This window comes from Mustela nigripes, chromosome 9, assembly GCF_022355385.1.
Source record: "Mustela nigripes isolate SB6536 chromosome 9, MUSNIG.SB6536, whole genome shotgun sequence".
Classification (NCBI taxonomy): Eukaryota; Metazoa; Chordata; class Mammalia; order Carnivora; family Mustelidae; genus Mustela; species Mustela nigripes.
In genome coordinates, this window is record NC_081565.1 from 18,528,231 (window position 1) to 18,543,274 (window position 15,044).

Genomic DNA, 15,044 nt, shown 5'->3' on the forward strand with positions numbered 1-15,044 from the left:
TTTGGTGCTGCCCCCAAGGGAAGCGAGCTGCTCTCTGGGAAACTCCAGCCCTGGGTCCTGGGATGGTCACAAGGAGGTGGCTTGATGTAGATATGTCACAGTAGAGTGTTCTCACTTAGAGAGTGTTCTAAATCAGAGGTGGTTTGTTAAAAAATTTTTCCGGAGAACCTAAAGGATGTTGACATTAAAAGGGCTCATCGGCAGCCTCTAAGCCAGGGCTCCACCTCCAAGGTGATCTGGGGGCTGCCGTGGAGAGATGGGGAGGCCAAGCAGGGGCTCCATTCAATCTGATTTTAACTTAAGCCCTTCACTTTTATCTGTTTTGTACACAGAGCTTCCTCATGAAATGTAATTTGGTCAAAGAGTTCTGTGGCAAAATAATAATAATAATAATAATAATAATAAAGTTTCTGTAAATTGCTGGCCTGGTTTAACTCCGCTTATTTGGATGATAGTGAAACTGAGACTCAGAAGAGGGAAAAGTCTCTCTAAGATCTCACGCCAGCTGGCAACAGGGTCAGGTCTCAGTCTGAGGTCTTCTGACTCTTGCTTTTGGAAGCTAGGGACAATATTAAAAAAAAAAAATGTCAGATTTAATATATTATTTAAAAAGGGAAAATTATTGGATTCTTATTCTCTGAACAGCTTTAGCACATATGGGTTGAGGCAAGAGGCCACTAGATTTGTTATCTCTTGCTGCGTAATAAATTGCCATGAAGTTTGGTGGTTTAAAGTAACATCCATTTGTTATCTTAAAATTTCTTTAGGTCAGGAATGTGAGCATAGCTTACTTAGCTGGACATTTTACTTCATGGTCACTCTTGAGGCTACACTCACAGTGTTGGCCAGAATTGGGGTCTCATCTGAAGGGTCAACTGGGGAATTAGTAGCTTCCAGGCTCACTTGCATGGTTGTTGGCTATAGTCAGTTTCTTGAGGTCTTTTGGCCCAAGGCCACCCTGAGTTCCTTGCCACATGGACTTCTCCAACATGACCATTAGTTTCTTCAAAGCCAACGAGAGAGAGAGAGAGAAAGAAAGAAAAAGAGAGATGGGGAGAGACAGCCTGCAAACAAACAGACATCTTGTACAGCTTAACTGTGGAAGTGATACCCATCACCTTAGCCATATATTTTTTTGTAAGGAATAAGCCACCAGGCCATCCCACACTCAAGGGAAGAGAATTGCACAAAGATCTGAACAGGAGGAGCAGTATCACTGGGGCCCATCTCAGAGCTTCTCTGCCATTCCAGCACTCCAGTGTCACCTATTTCTGACAACTTCTTATTAATAACAAGTTCACCCAAGCCACCTGCACTTCTGATTGGCAGTCAACAATTATGACAGCCACTAGAGTGGACTGTGTCTTATTTATGCTTTCCCTCCATGTATAAGATGGAGCCAGGTGTTTTGCATTAGATGTCCTAGTTCACTGGGGAACCATCATTCCTCTTGAATATCTCAGGATAGGATCATCCAAGGCAGTGACTTCAAATATATTTCATTCGAAAGCAGGATATTTGAAGTAACAAAATCTGAAACTCATCCAATTTCTCCCCTTCCCAACCTATTCCTCTCTCAGCAGATATAATGAAGGCTAAAATTTGGGATTAATTCTTTCTCCCTTTCCACTTTTTCTTTCCTACACCACCATATTCCAAATCTTGTGGATTCTATTGCCTTAATGAGTAAATCAGTTCACTGACTCCCCAACCCCTCCCTCATCATCCTAGTTCAGGTCATGCATCTCATAGGTGGACCATAGCAATAGTTTTCCCAGCGGCTACCATCCCACCAGCCTTTCCTTTCAATCTGTCCCTCAACCTGGGTTGTAGGTAAACCTTCCCAGTCTTAAAGACTCCCAAATGATTCTCTTCTGGCCACAGAAAAAAATTCAGATCTTCAACCTAGAATTCAATTTCTTTCATGGACTGGCCTCCAACCTCCAAACACATCTTGTACTTCAGCTGTAATCCATGCTCTCAACACCAACTGTTTCATGATTTTTATGCCCTGGAAAATGCCACTCCCTCTTTCCTATAATATCCTTCCCTTGTTTTTTTTTTTTTTTTTAACCTATTCATAATCTCCTTTCAAAATTCAGTTCAAAAACCACCTCTCTCCTCTGGGTAGAGGAGATATCCTTTTATTGTCATCCTATTCGACCCTGTATCTTTTTCTGTCATCACCCTTATCATTCTGGAACTGGCTGTCTGCTCATAGATCAACTGCTCCTGCCAGTATAGTTCTTGAAAGGAGAATTTGTATCTGGTTCATCTGAAATTGAGCACAATTGGAATAAAATTAACCTTCAAACACAGACAGGAGTTCTTACTGTGTCCCAGATTTGGACTTCTCTTTCCTCACTAGAGTTTATTTAGAAAGCCCAAAACTTGAGGTTGTTTTCATGTCTTGCCCCCTGGGCTTCCAACTGTGTAGACTACTGTCTACTGTCTACTACTGTCTACTACTACTGTGTAGTCAACTGTCGTGACTTATGACAGAAGGAAGCCAGCCCTGTTCTAGGACAGGAAACTATCTCAGGGCACAGACTTCAAGGAATGCCCTTGTTTTCAGAGGAGGCTTCTGGATCAAAGCATGCCCTGCCTGGGGTTTGGAAAAACCAGTACCAAGGACAGAGGAGGCCTGTCTGGGGATTTGAGGCTGAGTCACAGGAGATCCTGTTATCTGGAGGTTATAACAAGGATCAGTCTACAGCCAGTGGGAGGAAGGAAGGACTCAAGGGAGGGATGGAGACAAAGAGTTCTCTGTCTTAGGACATGGAGAAATTCACCGCACAGGAGAGGATCAGCTAATTGTTCAGAGTATGGCTTTGGCATTAGTTCTGGGTTCAAGGGCTTGCTCTTTTCTTATCAACATGATCTTGGCCAAGTTACTTAATTTCTCTTACCCTCATCTTCATCCATAGTAAAGGCAAAATAGTAGCACCTACTCCAAAAGGTTATTGTGATGATTAAATGGTGTAAGGGTGAGTGCATTGCTTAGTACAAAACTCAGTCGGGTATAAACATTTTATTGTCATATTTGCTACCTGTTGTTGAAATGGTCATGGGGAATAAAGCTCCATTAGACAAGCAGTTACCAAAACTGTGGCCCGTGGAGCAACATTCTCATGAGATGCAACTCTAAAAGTGTTTTGTGGACAAAGGGGTTTAGGGAATCCTTTCCACTGTGTCCTGTTCTTGGGAATTCTTTTCTTTTTTTTCTTTTTTAAGATTTTTTATTTATTTATTTGACAGACAGAGATCACAAGTAGGCAGAGAGGCAGGCAGAGTGAGAGGGGAGAAGCAGGCTCACTGCTGAGCAGAGAGCCCGATGTGGGGCTCAATCCCAGGACCCCGGGATCATGATCTGAGCTGAAGACAGAGGCTTTAACACACTGAGCCACCCAGGCGCCCCAGGAATTCTTAGCTCACATTCTAGAGGTGGAGATAAAGTAGATAAGAGGATATGCAAGATTCTTTTAAGCTCCTTGTGGAGCTTACATTATGGAGGAAGAAGATAGATGATAATAAGGAATCAAATAAACGTTTGAGTACAATTTCAGGCAACTATTTGCTAAGAAGAAACAGAAAACATAGTAAGGGAACAGACAATGAGATGGTTTTGAGTGGGGTGTCCTTTTCAAAGGGTGAGACATGGAGATGACATTAGGCAGAGATCTGAATAAAACAGAGAAATGAGCTCTGTAGGTACTCTGCTGGGAGTTTAGATTTTATTCTAAGTTTGGTTAGAAGCCAGTGGGAGATTTTGGGGAGAAGAGTACATGATCTAAAAAATCCTGTAGCAGGAACCTACTCAGCTTTGTTTAACCCATGTCCCCCAAGTTACTTGACCACAAATGCCATTTTCCACAGGACATGTACCTAAAAACATTCTGGAATGTATTCTGGTAAATTCTGCACTAGAGCACAAGGCTTCATAGATTTTTAAAAGGACTATAAATTTGCTCTCACTCATCTAGACCTATGGTAAAAGCCCAGCAAACCACTCGGGCTGAAACAGGAATGCCCAGAGCAAGAAAACCTAACTCTAGAGGTAAAGAGAAGTGGGGTGTCACCCTAATTAGCAGCTCTTTTTGGCTGAGATGATCAATGAGCACAGCCAGGCTTCAGCAAACTCTGGAATCCCATCTCAGGCCAAAGGAAACTTGCCAACAACTGCCTAAAAACTAATAAGTGTTTGCAAACAGTACACCTTGGCTTAAGCATTCTCCAAAGGGGAAGTGTACAAAACTTGAGGTCCAGCCAGAGGCTCTGGGAGAAAGAGGTCAAATATTTCGGTGCTTACACACAGACAGCCACCAGATTGCTGCTAAAGATCTAGGAAATGGAAGGTGAGGTGTCTGCTTGGGCTCTGATCTCTCTCTTTACCGAGCAGCAGTAATTTAAATTTTCACCTTATAGCTCTGCCTATTTGTGATGTCTGTCAAATAAATAAATAAAACCTTTAAAAAAAGTTTTTTTTTTTTTCACCTTATATAAACAGGAAGTTGCTTGATGAATCAGCCTGGGTAGTAATTGAGAGCACGCATTTTAGAGTCACAAGGTAGGGTCCAAATGCCGGCTGTTCATTTAAACCAGTCACTGAATCTCCCTGAATCTCAATTTAACTTTCAGATGTGCATAATAATACCTGTCTCACCAGGTTGCCATGACAAATGACAAGATAAATGATTGCATGTATAAAAAGCTTCTAGCATAAGGCATGGCACAAAACAGATATATAGAAGGCTCTCAACAAAAGGTTAGTTTCCTTCTTGTCCAGTTCACTCTGTATCTGGTTTTACAACTATAGTCCAGCAACCATCAGGAAGCCACCAGGTGGCAGCCTATTTTTATAAATAAAGTTTTATTGGAACACAGCCATGCTCATTCCTTTATGCCATGACCATGGCTACTTTTTCTGCAGTTGTAGACTTGAGTCTTTGTGACATAGATCATCTAGCTGCAAAACCTAAAATATTTACTGTCTGGTCACTTAGAAATGATATGGACTCCTGCCAGTGTGCTAACTTTAGATACCTAATTTCCAATCACCACAACCTAGCAAGGTGTATATTATTATATTTACACATATGAAACAATTGAAACAGAAATAAAGGCTCACCTAGTAAGTCCTCCTTCCAAAAACATAATACTGAAAGAAACTTCGAAGAATGACAGAAGAGTTATTCATTTTTGTGATTCACCCTCGATTTCCCCTGGAACCTCCTCTGTCTTCTATCTCTCCCAGGCTAAATTTGTTGACTTGCCTGACATATGCTGAATTAAATGCTGTTGTCCAGAAAGGACTCCCCCATCTCTACAAATTTATTTATTTATTTATTTGTTTGTTTATAAAAGTCCATTCTTTTAAAAATGAAAGTTGTAATTTCTAGACCCTCTGCAAGACTCTCATGCCTTGACTGATTTCTTGGAAACAGTACTCTTTTTTTTTTTTTGGTCATACATAGCATGAGGGCCAGTTTTCCAGAAAGGAGAGATTTGTTAAGCTCCTCTGTCTGCTACTTCTCACTTTATCTTCCTCTCACTTACTCACTTTCTCTCCAGGCCAGACTCAAAGAGAGTAGGCTGTTTCCAGGGGCTTTAAAGATTTGCCTGAGACATAGATATTATAGCACATTTGGCTCTGTGCCTCCCCTCAAGTTCGAAACTGTACATAAAATGGCCATATGCACTCTGGCTCCCCAGCCCCGCCCTCTTAAGGGGCCCCATTTTAGGGATCCAAAAATTCTACTTACTCATGTAAGTAGAATTGTGTATCCCTGTGATATTTCTTGCATAAATATTATTTAAACCTAAGATAAAGTGAATCTTACTTAAAAAGATAACTTGGTGTAGCAGAAAGAGTATAGGGTTTGGAATTATAAGACTGAGTTCTTAATTCTAAATAACATAATTACTGGCTGGGCAAGCTATTTCACCTTCTGACGCTTTCAGCTCTCATAACAATAAAAGATGAACAGCACTTCCTAACGGCTAAGGTTGCCATCACCATTAAAGGGCATCTGCTGGGACCCCTGAGTGGCGCAGTTGGTTAAGCATCTGACTCTTGGTTTTGGCTCAGGTTGTGATGTTAGGGTCATGAGGCTGAGGCCCACTCAGCACTGAGTCTGCTTGACATTCACTCTCCCTCTCCCTTTGCCTCTCCTGCTCATGGTCTCTTTCAAATAAATAAATAAATCTTAAAATAAAAAGGGCGTCTGTAAAGTTCCAGGCAGAGAATACGTGTGATACTGTCTGCCTTACTCACGGTTTACGTTGGTGGAAAGTTTCCATCCACAAGCCTTGCACTCAGAGACTGGCCATGATTGAATATCGTCATTACTCCCATCGAACGTGTAAGGAAATGGAAGGAGGAGGGTGTAGATTTGTTCCAAATCTGCACTTTCCCCATTGTGTGCCACCAAACCGAATCCCGTGACATACTTCAAACACAAAATAATCAAGTGGGTTTGGAAAACACTATAAACTCTCCTCCTCTTGGAGATTTCCGATGAACACAAACCCATTAAAGACCCTGGAAAACCCTGAAGTAAACAAAGCTGTAAAATTTGTTTGGTTTAAAATAACATTTGGTTTAAAATAGCATTTTCCAAACATGTTTAACTAGGAAATCTTTTTTTCCCTTGCATTAATACCTGCCAACATGTTGTAGATTACATTTTACAAAATGCCACCTAAAGTTATACAGCTAATTAAACCCAAGTCAGGGGTTAAAAATATCTATTTTTTCAGGCTCATGCACAACTTCTCCAACTCTTTCTGGAAGTAAAGGTCTTTTATTGTCAGTAGTTACCCTGGACCCTGACCACTGGGTCGTTTTGAAGTTTGCCTTTTTGCTTTGCTGTGCAGACCACACTTTGACATCAGTCAAAGATGGCAGCAAAGCCGAGGGTTAGGAATGGGCTCTCTAACACATGAGTCTGTCCCTCTGAATTAAATCCCTGCTGACCCTTTCTCGCACTGTGAGCTGGAGCGGTGTGAACCTCAGTTTCCTCATCCCTAAATGAAAAATAAATAAACAAACAAACAAAGAAAGGCAACTACTTCATAGGCCTTGGAGAGGATTCAACAAAATAACCCAAGTAAGACAGGCAGCACGATTCCTGGCACAGGTGTGTTCAGTCGGTATTAGCTCCTGTTGAAGCATAGAAATGGCCCCATTTGAGAAAGAGAGAAGAGACAATGAACGTATGTTCCCTTGTGTATCACACAGATTAATTGCCAGAGCAGTGCTAGTTTTCCCTGAGAGTCCAGTGTCCTGCTTCCAATTTTGGAAGCATAGTTTCATTTCGGGAGTCAACTTCTATCAAAATGCATCAAGTTTTATTGCACTTGAATCATACCGGCCTTTATATCATCAGACACTCCATCTGGTTCCCTCTGTCTCAGGTCTCAATCGGCATTCCATTCATTCACATATCAGCACATCGGCTCAGAAAAGATTGCCAAAGCCATCTAGTCTTGCTATGCCAAATATTTGGCACACATATCAATGCTCTCTCACTTCACGACCCCTGGAGTTCATTATTAAGCCATTGCAGCACTTTTACCCACTGAGTCCAGACGAGACCATGGCGCCAGGTGGCCATATCAGCTCACTGAGGTTGACAAGAAAGCTGAAACTCAGCTGCATCCCAAACCAGTTCAACCTCTCAGTCGATGTTTGAACCACCTCTATAATATTACTATTTTTTCTTATGTCTGATGCTGAGGAGCTCCCTAATAAGGGAAGCCACAGAGGAAGAGGAGAGAAAAGCAGAACAGATACTAACCCTTAGGTAGCATTCATAACTCTATTATTCTAGTCACTGTCTCCAACAGTCCTGGAAAGATCCTGATTTTATAGCTGAAGAAGCCACCATTCAGAAACGTTATAGGTTTTAGTCCAAGGCTCCCCAGCAGTTAAGCAGAGTTTGATCTCCAGCTTTTCTGCTCTAAAGGCTATATTCTTCCCTATCCCATCCCAGTGCCTCCTTAAGAATTTCCAAAGACTTACAAGGCTACATCTCTGGCATTGGGTGGCTAACAACAGTTTCACAGGGGTCACCATGTCCCAGAGCCCTTTTCAGAAGGTCTCTTATATAACGTTGAGGTATGAGTCAGTCTGTAACCCATCCCTTCTAGACAAAGCTCTAATCTCTTTGCTTTGGCTCAAGAGCTCAGGAACCTACTTCCAGTAGAGTCAACTAAATTTCCTGAAATTCTGGATAAAGGCCAGAGGAGGTCATTGTTCCATTAGGAAATGAACTGAAATTTACATTTGGAGCAATTTTCCAGAATTTTATAAGAACCTATATTGTTGCCACTTGGTCGGACCCACTTTTTATTTTCCTTTCTGTCTAGGCAAGAAAGAGGAGAGAGAAAGCAAGTGCTCTGCAAAATTTTTATTTCAGAAATTGAAACCAGACCACACCAGGGCAGTTTGTGGTCTGAATGTATCAATGGATCTAGTCATATTTCATCTGAGCTTTTCTTAGGTATACTAAACCACAAATATGAATCTCATTATTGTGTCTGGATGGAAATATTTTATAGATTAAGACTTGTGAGTTTAATTGGGTTGGTAAGGAAACTTCTGTTTGGGGGATGGGAAGAAGGAACCCACAAAGCACCACCAGTCCTTCAGCCAAACAACAAAAGAAAGAAACATTTTGTGGGGAGCAGAGGGCTGTACTTAATATTGGCTACTTGACATGGGTCTAAAATGAAGTCCGAATTTAAGTTCAGCAGAAATATTACCAAATTAGTAATGGATCACAGGTCCTTAGAACCAGAGTCAAGGACTGGGGATGCACACTCTTGCTTATTTGACAGGAGAGTGGATGGGACCTGCCCAAGGTCCCACAGTGAGTGGTTGGCAGGACTTTGCCTCAAAGCTCATTTTCTAGCCCTTTGATCTGCTGCACTCTCCACTATGTGGTCTTAGTAGAGCCTCAAATCTCTGGGAGCTGAAAAATAAGTAGTGAAAAGTCAAAATTCAAAAGAATAAAGAGTGACCTAATCTAACCAACAACAAATACTGCCTTGAAATGGAAAGAATTGCTGACTAATAACGAAGGAGGCTTCATTCCCATTGAAACCAGAATTTTACACTGAGTATATCAGAGGCCTGGTTGAGTTTGTCTCCTGCTAAAGGTCTAGTTGAGTTTACTTTGTTCCTGTGGAAGGTCTGTCTCAACACAGACAGTACCAGGCTCTCAAGAACCCTTGAGGTGTTGCCTGGAATCTCATGGGAAGAAGCCCAATGTATCTTGGTCTCCCTGTGCTTAGTGTAGTGTCTGGCACATAGTAGGTACCCAGTGAACAGCTGAGTGAATTAAAATGAAGTAATTCCTGGAGTGCAGCTATAGTCAATTCCTTGATACATCTTATCCTAGAAGAGATCACGGGAGAACTAATTCTCTGAGAGCTATCAGGAAAATAAGAGTATTTGTTCATTCAGTCGTTCCATGCATAAGTACCCCTGCTATGTGTAAGTTCAAAGCAAGAAATATATTCAGCTTTATTTCATGTAAATATAAACATATTGTGCCTTCACTATGTTGTGGACACTGAGCTTGGTGTTGGGTAGTAGGAGATGAATGACTCAGATATAGTTCATGTCTACATGGAGCTGACAGATTCCATTCAATCTAACTCCTTATAGTCCAACATAAATACAAGATAGAATTGGCTTGTGCTCTAAAAGAGAAAGATATACATATGTAATAAGTCATCCAAAATCAATTTTAGAATGACACATGATGGAAATCATATCAAGTCAAGAACTCAAGAGAATTCAGAGGGAAAAAATTACCAAAAAAATTCTAACAATAGATGACTTTTTTTAGCTCTATCTTGAAGGACAAATAGATTTGTCCACTCAGAGATGGCAAAGGGGCTCTTGAGCAGTCTTCAAGACATCTGGTACCCTCTCTCATTGATAACTGGGCTTTGACAGTATCTCCAGAGATTTTCCCAGTTGAGCCAGGTGTTTGAAAGTTATGGAGACAGAGCTTGGGACTGGTCTTGAACCACAACCTTTTCCCCAGCCTTCCAGAACTAAAGGCTGTGGAAGACTGTGGTTTAGGGCACATATTTGGATTCAGATGGACTTGTGTTCAAGTCTTGACTCCACTACTTAATGCGTGTCTGAACTTGCATAAGCCACATAAATATTCTCTGCCTCAGTTTCCTCATCTTCAAAATGAGAATAAAGATACTGCCTCATACCATTTTGTAAGAATTTAAAATTGGAAACTTAAGATACTTACTAGCAAAATAAGCACACATGGAATGGTCGTAGATGACCTTTTTATGGCTTTCATTAGCATTTTTATTATTTCATACTCTTACCTTCAAGGCCTTTTCAATCAACATTTGGTGGTTCTGAGCATTTCCTCCTCCAGGAAGCCCTCTGGGAGCTTACCTGCTCAGACTGATACTTTCTTCAATTCCTTCTTCAGGCCAGCACTGCTACTGAACCTTGTGTATGTTCTAGTTTCTGAGATTTCTGGAAACAGAATAAGTCCTTCTTCTGCAGAGTCTCCCTAGCACTTAGCACAGTGTGCAACCCATAGTAAGTAAATAGCAAGTGTCTCTTAAAAGAATCTTCTCACTTAGACTCTTGCTGTTAGCCTGAGAGTGTGCCATGTTCGCAAACTGCAATGACACTTAAGAATATCACAAATATTGGGGCGCCTGGGTGGCTCAGTGGATTAAGCCACTGCCTTCGGCTCAGGTCATCATCTCAGGGTCCTGGGATCGAGTCCTGCATCGGGCTCTATGCTCAGCAGGGAGCCTGCTTCCTCCTCTCTCTCTCTGCCTCTCTGCCTACTTGTGATCTCTCTCTGTCAAATAAATAAAATAAAATCTTTTAAAAAAAAGAATATCACAAATATTAAATCCGCAGTACATGGACTTAAAATCAAATAAATTTGTGGGCATCTGGATGGCTCAGACAGTAGAGCATCTGACTCTTGATATCTGCTCAGGTCATGATCTCAAAATTGTGAAATTGAGCCCCACGTCAGGTTCCCATTTGTCCATTGATGGGCATGGAGCCTGCTGGAGAGTCTCTCTCTCCCTCTGCCCCTCCCCAACCCCACACATACATGCACGCTCTCTCTCCCTCCCTCTCTCTCTCTCTCTCTCTGAAAAGATAAAAAATAATAACTTTTAAAAAACACTGCATTTGTGAACTTTCAGGAGGAAATTATAAGCTTTATGATTAGAATATGCTGATCTTCCTCATTGTTGTATCCTTCATGGTTCACTCAAGGCCAGGCAGATGGTAGGTATTTAATAACTATGTACTGAAAAGATGGTTGGTTGGTTGGTTGGTTGGTTGGTTGGTTGGATGGATGATGGATGGATGGATGGGTGGATGGGATGGATGGATGGGTGGATGGATGGATGGAAAACTGAAGAAAACTTATAGGCCAATAAACCTGGAAATCTCATAACACAGAGTCTCTCCAAGACCCTATTGCTGATACTTCTTTCTGAAGTATCTTTACAAAGACCCCAGACTAAGAATTACTAGAAACCTCTCAGATGCTCTTATTTTTGAAGGGCTTTCCGTAGCTAGGGGGAAAAGATAAACCTCAATCAAATTCATTGACCAAGAGGGAGGATCTCTGAGTTTTAATATCAACTTTACCACTAATTAGCTACGGACCTTCTCTGAGGTTTCAGTTCAGTAATTCCCTTTCAAGGCCTGTACTACATCTCCTGATTCAGATGTATCTGCCTGGAGGGATGTATTCATACCAACTGGAAAGCAGGGCTCTGCGGAAATGGATAGGTGCTGATTAGCAATGCCTGCCACGTATACTAGAAGGATGTGTTTTGGTGATACAAATTTGCCACCCCCCTACTCCATGATCTTCTACAGTTGCTTTTAAGCCCCACTCAAATCTGATTTTCACTCATGTCTGTCTGTGTCTATGGAAAGTGCTGAGAAGCTGAGCCAAATGTTTCCCGTCAGGAGTAGTGTCTTAAAAGAGTCAACCGCAAGTAGCCTCTTCTGAAGAAATCCCTGGCAGAGCGGCATGGACAACCATCCCAGGAGGAGCACTGCCTCTTGGCCAGGGTACTGACCTCCCAGAAAAGAGCCCCACCCTAGGCTCACAGACTTGCCTTTCTTGCTACCGAATGAGAATAAATAAACCAGGAGAAGAACCAGGGCTGTGACCTCTAAGTCCTCACTCCGCTGTGGATTTCAGAGTATCCCTATCCCTTGACAAACTGAAGCACTAACAATGGTACACTTCCAAGGAAAAAGGAATAGAGGGCAAGAGGGGGCTTCCCCGCCATCCCTTATAAATCTCCCATCCTTCAGAGACTAGCCTTCTAATAACTGCCTTTTCCAAATCAAGGATACAAATCATCACACAATAACAACACGCACAGATTTCTGAAATCTCTCCCCCCTAAATATTTTTCATATATTATCTCATTTAATCTCATTTTCTGCCTCTTGCAGTTAGTTGAGAGAATTTTATTCTGAGGTTGATACTAGTGTATCATTTTGCAAGCAAGAAAACTGAGTCTCAGAGAGGCAAAGTTACATATCGAAGGTTGTAGCTACTAGAAGGAACCATATGAAGTTACCTTCTATCCAACCATTTCTGACCTACAAAAATGGCAATTCCATAGGGGTCAAACTGAGAGCAAGTGGCAGAACCAGGGTTCAATAGTACTCGACTAATTCTAGAATAGATATTCTCAAACATTGCAGACGTTCCCTGGATAATGGTCCATTCTAGCATTTATCGTTCTTCCCTATAATTATCTGTTGACATGTCTGTTTCCTTTACTGGACCATAAATTTAATGAGAGCAAGAATGATCCATCATGGGTCTCTCAGACACCTCACTATCCCTTGGGCTATCTTAGCACTCATTCAACTTATCTGTGTTAAATGCGAGAATGAATAATTTTTCAAATGAGTTAATTCTCAGCCCTCTGGGATGATTGCTGGCTCCAGTAGCATCCGAGTTGGGCACCGGTTAAGTCACCATGCGACATGAATGGATAAATGCTTTTTAGTGCTGGAATTCAAACACCTAGGGCTTGGAGGTGCTTTGGTTTGGCAGTCAGAGTTCTCTTAATTCTTTTAAGACAGGTTGTGCTGGCCTCACTAACTGTAAGGATCAGATGTCCTCGGAAAAATTCCACCCTCAAGGCTGTTTCCTGGCTCCTCTCTCTTCCTGACACATTCCAAGAAGGAATTTATGGATGTTGGGAAGGACAAGGGGTGAAGAATTTCTAGAACCTTTAAGAATGCCCATGTAAGCAACTCCATGCTTAAATGACTGTGTGCGATAAAATTCTCTTGCCTGTAAGCAAGAAGAAAAAATTTGGTGTGAGCTGCCTCATGCAGCAGAAAGAGATTCATCGGCATTTCTAAACACTAGGAATCCTCCTCGCTGCCCCCAACCTAGGATATTTCATGTGCGTGCCTAAGTCAACAAGATAGATATATTCTGGGAACCACTGAAAATGAAGTCATAAGTAACTAATTCTGAAATATGATTCTAGCCAGTTGGAAGCTTTATCTAAAAATGAAATTGTTTATTCTCCAGCTGTGACCAGGGAAAAATTCAAAGATTGTTGATTCCTTTATCCAGCAATGGTCTTTGTCCTGTGGCAAGGTGCCTAAAAATAACGGATAGTTTATGTCACGCTGCTTTCAAAAGGTGAGGTACAAAGCAGCTCTTCTTAGAGATGGGGTGGGCGCAGATCTGATCACCAGATAAGAGGCACCTTAAAGTGTAAAATTATTAACCAGAAAGCCCTTGGGGTATGGCACCACAATACCGACCTGCTTTCCTCACCTGTTAAATGAAGTGTCACCTCAGAGTAATGTTCTGAATAAAAATCTGTGATGCTAAGATCTGGGAAATGATCCTTCAATGGTAACCTCTAATACCGGAAAAGGTGAACCAAGAATTAATTTTTATCTTGAAACAGCCATGAAGTCCTAACAGCTTAATGCCCTCCCCAACTTAAAAAAAAAAAAAAAAAGTCTTCAGGACCATTATTTCCATCTCTTTAAATCTGGAGGGTGCAACAGTAAATATGCCAGTATTTGGAGACCAGGGACTACTTAGTCCTCTTGACAGAGGACACAGAGCAATTAGACACTTATCCTTAGAGAGATACTATGTTGCTTACTGGGCTCAGTGCCAGCTTCACCTTGACCTTTCATATACTCCTATTCCTAACTCGGGTTCTACCAACTGTGTGTGCTCACTCCTTTCCACTCCCCTGCATGTCTTTGACCCCTGAGTAGAACTAACCTTCAGTTGTCCATCCACGTGACCCCCACCTCTGCCTCTAGCAGGAAGCCACAAAAGGACATGTTTGTCATCTTCTTTATTCTCCACATCAGCCATGGACTCCAAGTCCCTTGCCTTTTCTCTGTTCCCCTTCTAGACTTCCACAGGCTTTGAATTCTACCCACATGCTACAATTGTATCCATCCACTTTCCGAAACTGCCACCCATCAGTTCAGGCCCATCCCAGATGGCACATCTCTCAACATGTTTTTCTTAAGCCCCTCAAAAGAATGCGGCCTCCTTCCACTTCAGACATACATAGACTTGGGTTGACCAGTCTCTGTTATTACCTGTTACATTGTTATTATAATCATGATGTATCTCCCCGATTCTCCCATCTCTTCTAGATGCAAAGTTTCCTTTCTGGTCCATTCTTTATTTGACCAGTGTTACTATTGCTTCTGTTATTATTAGCCACCATATATAAACCACGTGCTGTATGCCACGTGCCATGCTAGTAGCTTAACATATATCTCACTTCACTCCATTCTCCTGAAACACCATGAAATAGATGTAGAAATAGCCATGTAGGGGAGTCCAGGCAAGTGGGACTCAAGGGGTGATCCCATGGCCACAAGAAGCAGCTACTAAGTGGAAAAGCTGGATTCTAACATAGGTCTATTTCTTTCCAAAGATCAGGCTCTTTCTCTCACACCCAGCTACTTTATCAACAGAATGGTTTATATTGCTAAA